Below are 15,305 nucleotides of genomic sequence, written 5' to 3' on the forward strand. Positions count from 1 at the left end.
AGTGAATAATTTTGTTTATTAAATAGTGTACACAAATAAGGGTGGTGGCTTTTTAATACGAAGTATTTTTATCACATCGCAACAACATGGAAACGCCGCGGTCATATGATAAGATGATGTTTATGACCTCAGAAAGTTGTGAGCAATGTAAAGAGTATAATACGTATCTTTTCATTCATCTGATCTTTAGTCCAGATTATTTCTTCGATGTCTTATGGAAAAGTATGATTAGTTGGTTGATTGATTGACAAAAAGGGGCAAATAGTTGCTGTTAATACTATAATATATTATCTACACGGTAATATGTATCCCCATTACGTTTTTTTAAATATATTTAAAGTATATAGATGAACAAATGTGTAAGTGAAAAAGTGTGCATAACCTCTAATTTGGCTATAATGGAAGTAGACTCTGAAGTGGGAACATAACTTGAGCTCACAGTATGAATTTGATCCGACTGTCATACAAGTGAGAGGTTTAGCAAGCTATAAAACCAGGTTTAATTTAAAACTATTTACTACATAAGAAAGTCAGGAATATATCATTTGTTTTCCGTTCGTTTAATGTGTTTGGACTTATGCCATTTATTTGGGGACTTGTGATTTTACTTTTATATTAATATATTTAGGACTTAAACACAGATACACGTGTTTGTATACATCTGATATATGTGCAAGCTAGACACGCAGTTGTATGGAACTGTAACCGTATTTCAGTATTTTTAGGACGTCTTAACGTAATGCAGTACTGTAGGCTATATTTCCAATGCACAAAATTGTACATTAGTGACACTGAATACTGTCATTTTATCCTTTTAATCTTGGATCATACCTGTCGTTCATTTAATTGCATATACTTGATTTTGGTATTTAACAAAGTCACTTCAAAAGAATAAAGAGAAGCTTCCTTTCCACTATAATTGTCTTGCAACACCTAAACAATTGACTTGTTATATTTGTGCTCGCTGTTGAGGTATGTTAGAAATTAATAGCTTTGAAAAGTATTGTTGATTCAAAAACATGTTAAACAAACATCTGTGTAAAAAGATTTTCACAAGATTACATAATAGCATCTTAACAACGGGCAAAACTACATAATACATAAATCAACTTGGCTTCTGAATATGTTTCTTTCTTTCGTTACATATCAAATTTCTTTTTCATTTCTTGATAAAATGTCTTCATTTGCTTTTAAGAAAAAACAACAAATCGGTGAAATATTATCTAGTAAATTGTGCCAGTTACAGCATCAATCAACTAAATGCATGAAATATGGATTCGTTTTAAAGATGAACTACTTTAACCTTTTGTTAGGTTGTCAGTACAAGCAGAACAAAGGCAAAACAGCCTGATTCTTTAGAGGACATCTGTCATGCTAAACAAATCAAACATTTAAACAGATTGTGGCGAAGAACACAAAATATTTCTCGATATGAGTCAAATTTTAATTTAGTAACTTTAAAATACACGTTATTTTATAAAAGGATGCATCAAAATGAAAGTTGTATTAAAACAGTGTATGGCTTTGGTAAATGGAGAGGAACTTCGAAAAGCCCAAAGACGCAACATTTTATGACTGTGACAGTTGTTGGTAAAATTTGCGAAAATCTTGTTCAGCTCAAAAACATATGCAAGTTGATGAGGAGACACGTTTGTTATGCAAAATTCCACGCCCTAACATTCGTGCATTGACTATACGCGAAAATTTTAGTAAAATTTAAGTATCGTTTTACAAAAATATCTGAATGCCCGTCAATCAATTGTTCCTTATCGGCTCTTTTTACACTTGAAGTACTCCATTTAATTGAAAGGTTAAGGGAGAAACATTTCTTTGCTTAGTGGGGTTCACTAGAGATACATTTCGAGCATCGCGAATTGTTAAGTGCTTTATATAACGAACTACAATGCATAAACTCACACCCAATTTACTCAGCAAAAGATATAAATGTCCAAACACGTTGCGTGTATCAATTGATATTGAAAGTCCTAAAGATTAACACCCTACCCGTCATAGACACCTCTCGGTAAGTGAATTAAAAAGATACTTGACCGCATCGATGGATAATGGAGATGAATAATTTACCTGTCACCTGTTTACAAAATGTATTGATGGCTTGTAAAGATTTAACTGTTTGTTTTCTGTGTGAACCTAGGTGAAGGCAAAGCTTCTTTAGTAAACATGTTTCGGTGCTCTCCTGGTCAGGCTTAGTATAGACTACCGGAAGTAAAAAAATTGTGTGCGTTTGAATCTGATAATTTGCACAGTATGCATAATGATATATGTTATCTTCAGATAGTGAGAAAATATTTATATGAAATTTACACGTATAATTTCTTTATGGACCTATGCACTGCTTGGTATTCTTTTAAAATGGTAGTTTTTGCTGGTGTAGTTTTAAAAGGGGTATGAGAACGATAGACTTGTTTTATGTGTCTGTATCATCAATCGAAAAGCCTCATCAGTCAGAGCATGTTTTTGTCGTTTGCGGAAATTTCTTGTTGAATGTAGAAATGTCGATTTAGAACTTTACATTGAATATGTAGACACCTGCCTTTTATACCTTACATTGTCCTCTTCTTGTGTTGTGTTTTATGTGAAATTGGGTTGTTGTCTCGTTGATGCATATACTGCACATCTCAATTAATCCATGAACATTAGCATTGCTTCTCCGACCTGTATGCTCATATACCTTTGTCAGCCTGAAAGCACTTTCTTTTATCAGTACATGCTTACTTTCGGGTTTAAAGTCATTAAATACATATCAATTTCTTTTATAAAATCTTGTAAATAGATATAACCATTTTAACTATAACAATTATTTACATTTACTCCATTTTAAATAATTTAAATAAAGAGACTTGGGTTTTAAATTATGAAATAATAATTTGTCTTACATTGTTTGTATAGGGAAGTTTTTATACACTATCTGTGAAAGAAGGTCAGTGTGTTAACCAGACTGTGATTAAATATAATATTATTTTATATATTGGGTCATATTGTAATATGTTTAACAACCAGAACTTAAAACATTGTCCTTAATGAACTGCATAATAATAATATGAATGCATTTTACAGAAAGACAAAGCCATATGAAGAACTATTTGCACTAAATATCGTGATTTCATTTGTTTTCACGGCATCTGCAAATACTTCATACCAATAAAACACCAAGTCAAAAGTTTCCGGCCATTCTTTTAAAAGAGGGTTTAAAGAAATTATCTATATTATTATTTGAAAATCTTATTTGCTGTTTGCATCAAATTGCGTCCCATTGTACACATATTAAATAGTTCGTTTGGTGTCTGCTTCATGTCCAGTGGCAAGAAATTCGTGCAGTTTCAAGCCGTTGGAAAAGATTCAAGATTAAAGGTTTACCGGGCCTAATGACGGCCGGGGTTAATTTAGGTTGCCACTGTTAAGCACTGTCCATCATTTGAAGTCTACATGTACGCATGATGCTCTGTGGGAAAACAAACACGAATTCAGCTGAAGGTTCACTGCATGTTGGAAATGAGAGCCCACTGGCTGCTGGCCTAAGAGGGGCCCGCACCCGTCACGCTTCAATAATTCCCTATTATAATCATAACCTTGGGGTCACCCATATCGAATCACAGACAGAACCGTTAGTTTAGGATTACGTCGATCAGTGTGCTCAAATAGTCTCAGTGAAAAGGCTCGGATAAGTTACATGCAGTCAAGGTAGATTACTTGCGATGTTTTATCCATGGGCTCAAACGACCCCAGTAACGTTATAAAAACCTCAACTATTCTCTTAATGATCACTGATGACTTTATCTACATGTAAACGGTTGTCACCTTTGGTTACCTGTTGTCAACCTGTACGTGATCACCTGTTATCTTTTATGGCCGTGTAGTGGTATTTTAATTCTTTGTAAAGATGACAATATCTTACTTGATACCTTTTAACACGCAACTTAGCCACTGTTGATATTTTGATGATACTCATCATGCTCGTTTATACACTGATGTTTATATAAATAGTAAACAGTTTTAGCTCACCTGGCCAGAGGGTCTGGTAAGTGTTGTTTTTTTCTTGCGATAAAAAATTCAACCACAAAGTTCAAAGACGCTCGACCAATGCCTACCCCTACAATGGCAATAAAACAATTTTCAAATTAAATGGTATTACTCTCTGGCTGTACACAGTGAAAAAAAAACGGTTGCAAATCACTGAACCAAAGATTTGTAAAGTTACTATACCCCTAGCTGCCAACGTCCAATAATACCGTGACGAAACGTGTTAAACTATTGGTATTTTAAATTGTACGCTGAAGTGGTTCAAAAATAAAATAATGTAAATGATGCAAAAAATAAAATCAGAAACAATATCTAATGTCTCTGGAAAAATAAAGTCTAATTAGTAACTTTAGTTCTGTAACTGTCCAAAAGATTAATGTCTAAATTTATTTTGTAAAATCAGCAGCCTATTTGCAGATAATTAATTACAGAATACATTATTAAATTGTTTATTTATTGCATATTAAATGTCCTGAATGATAAACAGTTCAAAAATATTTTTACCTATGAAATTATCCCGCCCATTCAAATATATTGTAATACGTCAAACATCAATACTGATTTGCGTTGTCTTGTAAACCTTTGCGTAGTTAGACATACCACGCATTACAAAAGTTTGTACGCATCCTCGATCCGGGCCGGTGCGTATGAATATTCATCATGGAGAACCCCATTGTGTGTTGAAGTGAATAAGATACTTTGTCAAGCTAACAAGTTAGTGATATCGTTAAATAAACTTTAAAGAGGAGTTTTGTGCAGCATTATACAACTATTTACGACTCATCGAGAATATTGTCAATGTGGATAAAGGAGAGATTCTATCCGTGAAGAAATATGACGTTAGGAAAGGGGTATGTATATTGTCTGTTCGCGTGCTTTTTTGATAAGATTACCGGTGTTTTTGTAGCGAGAGCTGATTATTTAAATTGCCTATCAGCTGAGTCTCAGTTTGCACTGCTGTGTGAATGATATAAATAACAAATCATATAATCGTTTGCATTTACGTGATTAGAAGAAGATAGAATTTTAAAAGACAAAAAAAAAACTATCAATAACAAATCTATTTTTAGAACAGCATGTGCTAGACGTAAACACAAGCACGTTGTCGGTGTTGCGCAAGAAGTTTATGATAAAAAGGAAAGTTAATTAATCATTTAAAATAATATAATATGTATTAATATGGAATATTTTTAAATGAATATTAGATTTGTCAGAATTAATGCATTTATCTGAAATTCAAGCCAAGACTTTATATGCAGATATCATGTACATGTAGTTGCCATTTTTTGAAAATCTTATAATTTTATCTTTTACTTGCTTTAGCATTATACTTGACATAGTTTGGGTGATTTAACTTTAGCAGTTTGTCTTGTGATGTTAATTTCATTACAGTGATATTCTAGTTTGTGTCTTGAAGAATTTTGTTTACAAACCACAAATAAGTTATAAATTTCTTTTGAAGTATTAGAAATTGCATTAGTTCACTGAAATAGTATCACAATGCGTTTATCATTTCATTTTATATTTTACATTTTTTTTCTGACATAAATTAGGGTCCAGCAAATGCCAGGTAGTAGATATTGTATTTACTTTATAATTTGTTTGTTTTCTTTTTTAATCTGGACATGTATAAATCTCTATATTTGTCCAGTTTACCTGTACACAAAAGTTTATGTCATAAAGTGGTCTATTTACGATGAGTTAGGTGTTAGTGGTGACAACAGTAAAGTCAAACAAAATAATGCCCCAGGGAACTAGCTGTAATCATGTCTTCTAAATGAGCATATCTTTGGATTAACTGATTAAATTACTGGTGTTGATATAAGATCTTTTTAATGGGATACTACTATCTATCTACTTGTATTGATTTTTAGGTCTCAATTTGTATATCTATAATGACCACTATGGCATTTTTATAGATACTGGAGTACTTGACACTTTTTTTATTTACCAGATTTAAATAGGTTTTTAATACTCTCCTGATCATTTTGGAACTACATCTGTACTGTACTGAACGTACATTTGAAGGTTACTTGATTTTAAAAATGTAGAAAGATAACAAAGAAAAAGCTTATAAAAATCAGAATGTATGTGAATACAAGTAGTGATACAGTAAAAAAAAATATCTGGAAACTAAGAATCTTCTAAAAGAGGGAGAGACTCTTATATGAGGCATTTTAAAATTATATTAAAAATAGTTTGCTCATGTAAGAACTATGACTTTCTTACGAATTAACAGTATATATGGAAAGGGTGCACATGTAAGTGTTGGTGTTGCTCTAAAAACAAGATCTAAAATTAAATTCATGATAATGCAACTTTGCTAGCAAATGGTAACACCTTGTCCTGTCCACTCAAGCTCAAGTGGACATTATCTTAACCCTTGGCTAGCATAGATGCATATATTGATAGTAGTTTGTTTTTAGTCTTATTCAAGCTTGATGTTTGACATTTTATCAATTTACTATTCAATTAATGTATTGACCAATATTAGTGGTTATAATATGTGTACAAGTTTAGAAATTAAAAAGATCATTTCAATATAAAGAAAGGTTCATAGAACGTGACTGTAATTTTCTTGTGCGTTTCATCATTTTCATGTTGTACAAATTCCGATTATAAAGGCAATGATAGATAACCATTTAAAGAAGATACATGATAATACACCCTGTTTAAATAAACAAAGCTAATAGTCTCAGTAAGTGATAAATTGGATAAATATTGATTCTCTCACCTGTAATCATGTTAACCTGTAGAGAGATACAGAAAGTGGTGCAAGGGAGGTAATCTACTCTTTTTCAATCAGATGAAGATTATTTGTATTTGCATTGTCACAAATAATCTCAGAGTTTAAACTGGACAGCTTTTGTGAATTTTGAACTTTTTTGATTACTCTCATTTTAAATCAAGATTTTTGTAGAATTTACTTTAGGTTTTAGTTATTTAAATTTTATCTTCCATCGAAAGAGGATTTATTACTGAACAGCAAGTTAAGGACCGAAGTTCAAATGCCCAACACTATTTATCAACATGACAAATTTACTATTTCATCATTCAGTGAAATGATGACCATACTAAAATATTGATGTTTTGAGTTATGGTACATGTAATATTTTTTCCTTCATATATTTAGATTTTGAGAGCAATGATTATGTCATTAGATTTGAACAGGTTTTCTAGCATGTACATGTATGATTGAAGCACTTGTGAGCAGCATGTACAGCAAAGCAAAGACCAGAGGAAGAAGTAGAATAGATATTCATGTTCAATTTGTATTTGAAATAGTGTTCATTTTTCATTTGACAGTTCACTTAATGTATTTGATTTTTAGTGAATACTTTATGAAGTTTTATTAGTTTTGCAGACCAAGATGAGCTGAAATTAAGATTTGCTTCATTATATGCATCAACCACTATTTGTCAGGATATGATGAGACATAGTAAAAGTCTTATTTTAACTTACTTATGTATCTTTTTAAGGAACAAAATTCCTGTATACATTATACATTGTCATTTGTAACCCAAGATATTTATTTATTGACTTAAAATGGATTTGATGTTTAAATTGCCTATTTAGAATATTTAATCTTATTCCAATCTTATTCTAACAATGTTCATTGATCACTAAGCATCTTCCATGTTTTAAATTATCAAAAGTTGAAAGAATTTGTTTTTACCTCAATCCTCTTAGAAGCTGCAGCACAATTCTTTAACAGAAAGCTTTGTCTGAGTTATTTTTTTTATAGTAAATAGGGATGTGCATGTGAGGTCCCAAATTTGTGAGGTCCAATTCTGACTTGTGAAATGTTATAATTAATTTTGTTGAATATATATAGATACTGGGGAAAGTGACTTAAGAAATTTGCCTGATTTCTTATTTATGATATAAAATGTCTTGACAGATTTGTTCTTCTTTGGCAAAATTAAAAAAATAAATATGTATTACAGAATTACATCATATAAACCACTTAAACTATCTTGGCCGCAATGAGAGCACATTGTATTACGCAAGACCTCTATATAGAATACATCATTTTATTTTATATATTTTTTCTATCTGAAAACCAGTAAAATGTTACAGCTCTTGACATGATTTTTTTTTGCTTAGTTATAAGAAAAGCTTGGTGAGCCACACACTTTTACTTCCTGGTTGAAAGGTTGTACAGATCAATTTTCTGTTTCTGACATTAAACATATATTGTATGTAAACTGAACATGTGAAAACTTCTGATTAATGTCAACTTGGTACAATTGACCTATGAAGATGTTAAACCTTGAATTGACTATGTACATGTAATACGAATATTTATATTTTCTATAACTTAAAGTTTATCATTGGTCATTTGAATACATGTATTAATTGTACAATTATTTTGCACTGCTTATTGATGGTTAATAGGATTATTTGTGGGTGGTCTTTTTGCCACCGGTACTGGTAGTTGAATCCCTTTTGGGGCTGAACCAGACTTAAAAAATGGTTATTTAGGAGAGAGGGCAGTCTGACTTGTCTGCTTGGAGTCAGAATACTGCTGAATTTATTAGGTTATTCCTTAGGTAGCAGGATATATTTGTAACATATTTTAGAAATCATTTATATTTACTGTTCTCAAAATTCATGTCATTTTTGCACCAGAGCAATAATAAGCAGCCTTCAATCAATCCTACATTCATGTAGTTGTTAAAAAAATTGAGCACACACAAAATTGAAAAAAAACAAAGAAATACTTTGCAAATCGTTTGTAAACATGTTTATTTGAAGAGTTTTGCACACTTTTTTATATGCAACTTATATACAGGAAATTCACTTCACACTATGATCTAAAAACAAAATAACAAAGAAAACAGATAAGTTAAACAGAGAAATTACTTGCAGGAGTTAGTTTAGTGCAGGGGTGCATTTCTTAAAGACTGATTTATGAGTTGGCTCTGCGCCAGACTTGGGTGTTGTTGTGGAGTCAATTTCACTTTACCTATATTTAATATTTCTTACTTAGCCAGATAATTCATGTACCTTAGTATAAGTAATTGAAAAGGTATTCAGAAACTTTTTATTGCAGTAAATTTTGCAATCTTGTTAACTGTTCAACACTTAATGTTTTGTAATTGAAAACTCTAAGCGTATTTAGATCAAATTAAAAAAAAAACGATAATGGAATGCAGAATTATGTATTAATTGTCTGGTATCTGATCAGATACTGATGGTAATCTGAAAATTATGTATACATAAATCTTGTCTACAAGAAAAAAATATATATGTTGAAACAAAGAAAGATATAAACAAAGTTATGAAGATATAGATGTGTGAAGTTGCGTAGATTTCTTTATACTGTCTGTTGTAAGTTTCGTCTTGAAATTTGTTTGAAAGATGATATTTTTTCAACACATTGAAAAAAATGGATCCAATATATTGAAGTCTAGATATGTTTCAACACATTGATCAAAATGCATCCAATATATTGACATCTACAAAAAATGTATGATAGAGATACTTGTATTTATTTATGTTCGAACTAAGATATCAGAAATATTAACATTACATGTTCTTATAGATTGTCATGTAAAGTGGTTGATGTATGAGTTCTTGACATAGTGGAAAGATAATAATTAATTTGTTTCAATGATTACACTTGTAATTAATGGCATATTTAGCTGTGTTATCTATGAGTTTGAAATGACAATAGACTAAAAAAAATGTATTTTGCAAATCTTCACTGACTCTTAAAACATCTTGTAAGCTGTATTTGATAAATTCCACAATGTCAAAACTCTTTCATCGTTTCTTTGTATTTGTTGGATATTTAGCATGTTCACCTGTGAGACAGGTATTTAAAGGTCAACCTAGCGGTCACTTTTCTGACCTATTGACTGTCAGTTGAGCGTATATTGTGTGGTCAACACTACATAGATTTCCCTGCCAAATTAAGTGATTTTTCGGTCTGTTTGGCTAATAGAAATGATAACATGGGTTAAATATAACAGATTTACGGTGTTTAAATAGTAGGAATAATGTAGTATGATTATCTAAGATATTTATATGGCCCCGTGTTTGGTGTAAATAAAACTGTTTATTTTTGTTACATATCAGTACTTTTAACTTTTAAGAATGTTAATGCTTTGTAAATTAGGAGATTATGTTCATATCATCAGTTGTTAATATAACTTTAATGTAACTGTTAATTATTTAATTGATGGGGAGTTATTTGACAAATTTTGCATCAGTGCAACTATAAAATATTAATTTACTATATCATTTACAATTAACTTACACCATTTTTTTTCAAATATTAGGTAATAACTTTAGGCATCAATCATGAATTTGATGGTATGAAAATTTAGACCTTGTCCAATAAAAGATTAACATGTATGAACAAATACTTGTCCTTTTACCTCAATATTTTAAGTGTGTTATCTAGAGAAGGAAAAAAGTTACTGTATTGATGCATATTACTATAAAAACTTTGATTATTTAGTAAAGCTTGAGTTAACCTTGCAAAATAATGTGTCTGTTCCAAATCAGACTGTCTAATTTATTTGTTATTGTACAACTTTACAAAAAATAAGATGTGGTATGATTGCCAACGAGACAACTATTAACCATAGACCCAATAACAAGAATATAAAAAATAAGGCACTATGAAGCCTTCATTTGTCATTTTGTATGTGTGTTTGTTATTTTCTAAGTTATATTTATTGTTAGATTGGTGCATTTTGTTGATACTAATTAATTTGTGTTATCTTACATTCAGTGCAATGTACATGTACGTATCAATATGTATGTTAAACTCATCATTACATGTAAAACTGTGAAATCTTTTGTATGTACCTGGTATATTTGACATTACAGTTTGTTGATTGCACAATATGTGCTATTTTTCTGCGTATGTAAATTTTTGATGACGTAGACTGAAATTGATGTCACAATCATTTAAATATCTGAAACATAAACCAAAATAGTTTACATGTTTCTTCATGTACCTATTTAGTGCACACTACGAAATGACGGTTATATGGTATTGTAACTAAAAATATGCTTAATGCAAAAAATTACAAAGAAAAACACAATGAAGCAGCCAAACAATTTTTTGAGAACCTGCTGTCTAACTTATATATATGTAGTTTTTGGTGTATGAGTTGCTTGCATGTGAGCTGTTGACTTTGTGATGTATGAGTTATGAGCCGTTGAGTTTGTGATGTATTATGCATGAGTTGCTTGCATATGAGCTGTTAAGTTTGTGGTATATGAGTTGCTTGCATATGAGCTGTTGAGTTTGTGATGTGTAAGTTGCTTGCATATGAGCTGTTGAGTTTGTGATGTGTGAGTTGCTGCATATGAGCTGTTGAGTTTGTGATGTGTGAGTTGCTGCATATGAGCTGTTGAGTTTGTGATGTGTAAGTTGCTTGCATATGAGCTGTTGAGTTTGTGATGTGTGAGTTGCTGCATATGAGCTGTTGAGTTTGTGATGTGTGAGTTACTTGCATATGAGCTCTTGAGTTTGTGGTACATGTATACAAGCTGCCTGCATATGAGCTGTTGAGTTTGTGGTACATGTATATGAGTTGCCTGCATATGAGCTCTTGAGTTTGTGGTACATGTATACGAGTTGCCTGCATATGAGCTCATGAGTTGGGTTGCTTGTGGTATATAAATCTTCATTTACTGTTACTGTTAAATTAACTATAAATTTATGTATATGAGCTACTGAGATAAATGTATTTTTTTGCTACATTGTATTAGGTTTCATGTATAAGATACTGAGTAAAAGCCAGTGAAGTGAATGGTAAAGGGAAAGGAAGTTGTTTACATGTTTTTAAGTAGGGAACATATTAGTCTGTAATCTTTTGCCAGACTTAAGTCATTTATAAATAAGTCTGTTGATATTCTCAGTATGGAATTAAAATTAGATAAACATCAGTGTTAAAGATATCAATTGATTTGCAGCAAATAAACCGAACATTTTTTAAGTAAAAAAAATTAAAGCTAAAATTTTAGATTTGTTTTTTTAAACTTTTCAGATCCTTTTGACAAATTGTTGGGACAATCATAAAACATAATTTCATCATTATATAGATAATTTATTTATTTACACTTATGATACAAATCTCTCCAGGCTAATTCATGTTTCAGATGCCCACTCAAATATACATGTACATGTAGAAAATTAAAATGAATCATAAGGGTTAAGATATTTCTACAATTTGGGGGAAAAAGGAAAAAGGGGAGGGTGTTATAATCTTAAAGATAATTTTGTATCCGTTTATTATACCTCTCAATCTGAAAGTTGAAAAAGGAAAAGGGGGGAAGGTGTTAGAATTTGTTAGATTATTTTGTATTCATTTTTGATACGTCTCAATTTGACAGATAAAGAATGTACCAAATCACTGATGCATGATATTTTATGACCAACAACTGGTGTAAAATTATGTTTTGACATATCAGCTTGACTAACAAGTCTTGTAGTAGTAACTATAATCATTTATTTATTATTTACACAAAAAAACATTTAGTAGAACATGTTTTACCAACAAAGTGAAGGTCAAAGTGTGTCTGGTTTTTAACAGGTCGTTTGACCCCCTCTAGCAAGTCGTAAAGGACGTAGGTTTTGCTTCTGTTGAATTTATGATGAATAGTGTGAAGAAGTTTTGGAAACATTGTTTATATTTTATTTTATTTTTTAAATTGACTTTAATTTTGTGAGGGAACTGTAAAATTAATTATTGACAAAAGTCTAGTAAGTAGCATCTTGGTGGTTAGTTTAATATCATATACAAGTCCTTTCTTCATCTAATAATTGAAATATTTTTGATGACCTCAAGAGTTTAGAAGATGTTTTTTGAAAGGATGAAGTGATTGCCCTTGTGATTAATGACTTTTATTTACCTCCTCTTCAAAAATTCAAATAAAAAAGTCGACAAAATTTATTTACTTTACGTAAAACTTGACATATTTCAAACTTCTTTGTTCACTAAGTAAATGACATTGGATTTCATTTAAATGTCTTTTTCTAGTAACAATTTGATACAAATCTTTTGAAGTTTGTTTGGAATAAACCTGTTAAAATTGGTAATAAAATAATCTATAGAATTGTTACCTGTGTAGATTACATAGATCAGATGACTTCTTGTTACTTTAGAGTAGTTAAATATTGTTTATTTAATAATAAGACGACCGTCCCATGTGTGGCTTTTTTACGCTCTAAATCTATTATAAGTAGAGAACACAGGTGAATTATCTTATTCTACCTGTAAAAGTCGTGTAACTTGGTTCATTTTAAAAATCCCAGGTAAATATTGAGGAGGGAAACAATGATTCTTGAGCAGACAACAAAGTTGAAAGGTCAACATAGAAGGGGAACTTCATGAATATTCATTAGATGGGCTGTGATAACAAAAGGTTATTGATTTCAAATTCCTAGTTTGTCATATTAAGGGCTCAGTTATTCATTAGATTTTGTTTGTCCTAGGTGATTTGTAAGCTATTGGAGTTTAACAACACGATAATGACACACAAAGTGTCTAGCATTGTGAGTATTGGTGAAATGTTAGAGTAGTAATGGACTGGATAAATGGCCTATAGGGCTATTGAGAAAAAATAACATACTTTGAGCTTAACAATTAGATGGGAAGCTATTATTTACTAATGTAAAGTTAATCGTTACTTAACTGTTTTGTAGATATTGTAAGGTACCGCACAGGTGAAGATTTTTATTGATCAGTCATTGTTAGCTAATTCTTTGATTGATTATCGTTTTGTTGATAAATAATTCTCATTCGATGATTACATAAAATGAGGTGAATATTTATGTAAATATGTTATTATAATATGATATTTATTGATATTAAGTAAGTCAAGATTAAATTTACAGGTATTGATATGCTTGTGAGCAATAAATTGATTAGAAAACAAAGTAAATTAAACATGATGATATGGGTGCTTTCATAATCGCTTGTAATTATTGAAAGGATTGGATTAAATGGAAATAGAGTTGTCAAGTCATTGTTTGAAGTGAAAGTAAGCTTGTTGTTCAATCATATTTAGATAGCTTGTTCAGATTAATTTTATAAGGATAGGTATATTATGTAAATAATTAAGTGTTTTTGATGTAGATATAGGATGATGTGTATTGTACAGATTTTTCTCGCATCATTTTATTATGTGAAAAATTGAAAGTTTTTGATGAAATGTTTTTTAAATCTTTCAATAGATCTTACTCTTTGTATATTTATAATGATTTTTAATCAGTTAAAAATAATAGGATAAAAATCACTTGAAAAGGGATGCTGAATGTACATCAATTTGACAGCAACTCTAAAACACCAAAAACTACATATAACATACAGTTTTCAACACCATGCAAAGTAAAATATTCAAATGCAATGCTTGTTAAAAAAAAAGGAACTTCCAATTATTTTATATGAAGTTGAAATAACATGCTCTGCCTTTGAATAATTTGTAGGATAAAGAATGAGATCTTGTCTTGTATTAACTGGACTTAGACACTGATATAGTGTTTAAAAGATTGTGCTTTGGTCTAATTTCTAGGGCAGAGTTCTATTTTTAGAAATGAAACTGGTCATAATCTCAAAGCTTTAAATTGTCAAAGAGCAGTTAAATGTCTGTCACAGCAAATATGAAGTTAGCATTATCAAATTGGACTAAATGTCTTATGTATCAAGGGCGGATAATAGTTCTTTTATGAAAAGGCTTGGTAATACTTTTTAAGAAGTGATAAATGAAAAATTAAATGGTTATAAATACATATGCAGACAAAGATTTTTTAGGAGTTCACTTGTTGTGATAAACCTAATTATTTGAAGTCATTATGAAAACCCAATTGAACATTAACAGCTTAAACTCAAATGGCCCATCACAAATACTGTACATAATTTGTAATAGGTTGAAAAAACTTTATTCATGTTCTATTAGGACCTATGACATCATATAATTTGATTTGGTAATATATTTTTTGATGATATGATGTTAAGCATACATAGGGATTGATTTTAAAAGATTTCTGCCAGCTGACCAGTAAATATTGTGATCAGCGTTGATGGAAAAAATATTAAGATGTTTCCAATACTTCATAAGTATTTTCCATCAATTCTTGGCTTTAAAACTGATAAACCATATATATAGCTTCATCTCAACATGTAGCTTGTTTAAAACAAAAAACAAAAAAGATTTGAATTAACTTTCTAACCATCTGAAATGACAATATGTTGATTTCGATATCAAATTCATTGAAATTATCTAAAATGTTGTTTTCTAAG

The 15,305-nt window shown here is 30.5% G+C and overlaps 1 protein-coding gene across 6 annotated transcripts in view; it reads left to right on the plus strand.

Annotated features, from left to right (window-relative positions):
* Positions 1–15,305, plus strand: part of LOC134724852 (zinc finger MIZ domain-containing protein 1-like) — a 195,838-nt gene that overhangs the window by 149,830 nt on the left and 30,703 nt on the right. For 2 of the 6 annotated variants that reach the window (XM_063588148.1, XM_063588150.1), the window contains exon 1: positions 4,631–4,889. The exons of 3 other annotated variants lie outside the window; for them this stretch is intronic. The gene's annotated coding sequence lies outside the window, so the exon portion shown is untranslated. Of the gene's footprint in view, positions 1–3,920; positions 4,037–4,630; positions 4,890–15,305 lie in introns of those variants that run through there. One more of the 6 variants, XM_063588149.1, reaches the window with a different exon arrangement.

Source organism: Mytilus trossulus, chromosome 7, assembly GCF_036588685.1.
Source record: "Mytilus trossulus isolate FHL-02 chromosome 7, PNRI_Mtr1.1.1.hap1, whole genome shotgun sequence".
Classification (NCBI taxonomy): Eukaryota; Metazoa; Mollusca; class Bivalvia; order Mytilida; family Mytilidae; genus Mytilus; species Mytilus trossulus.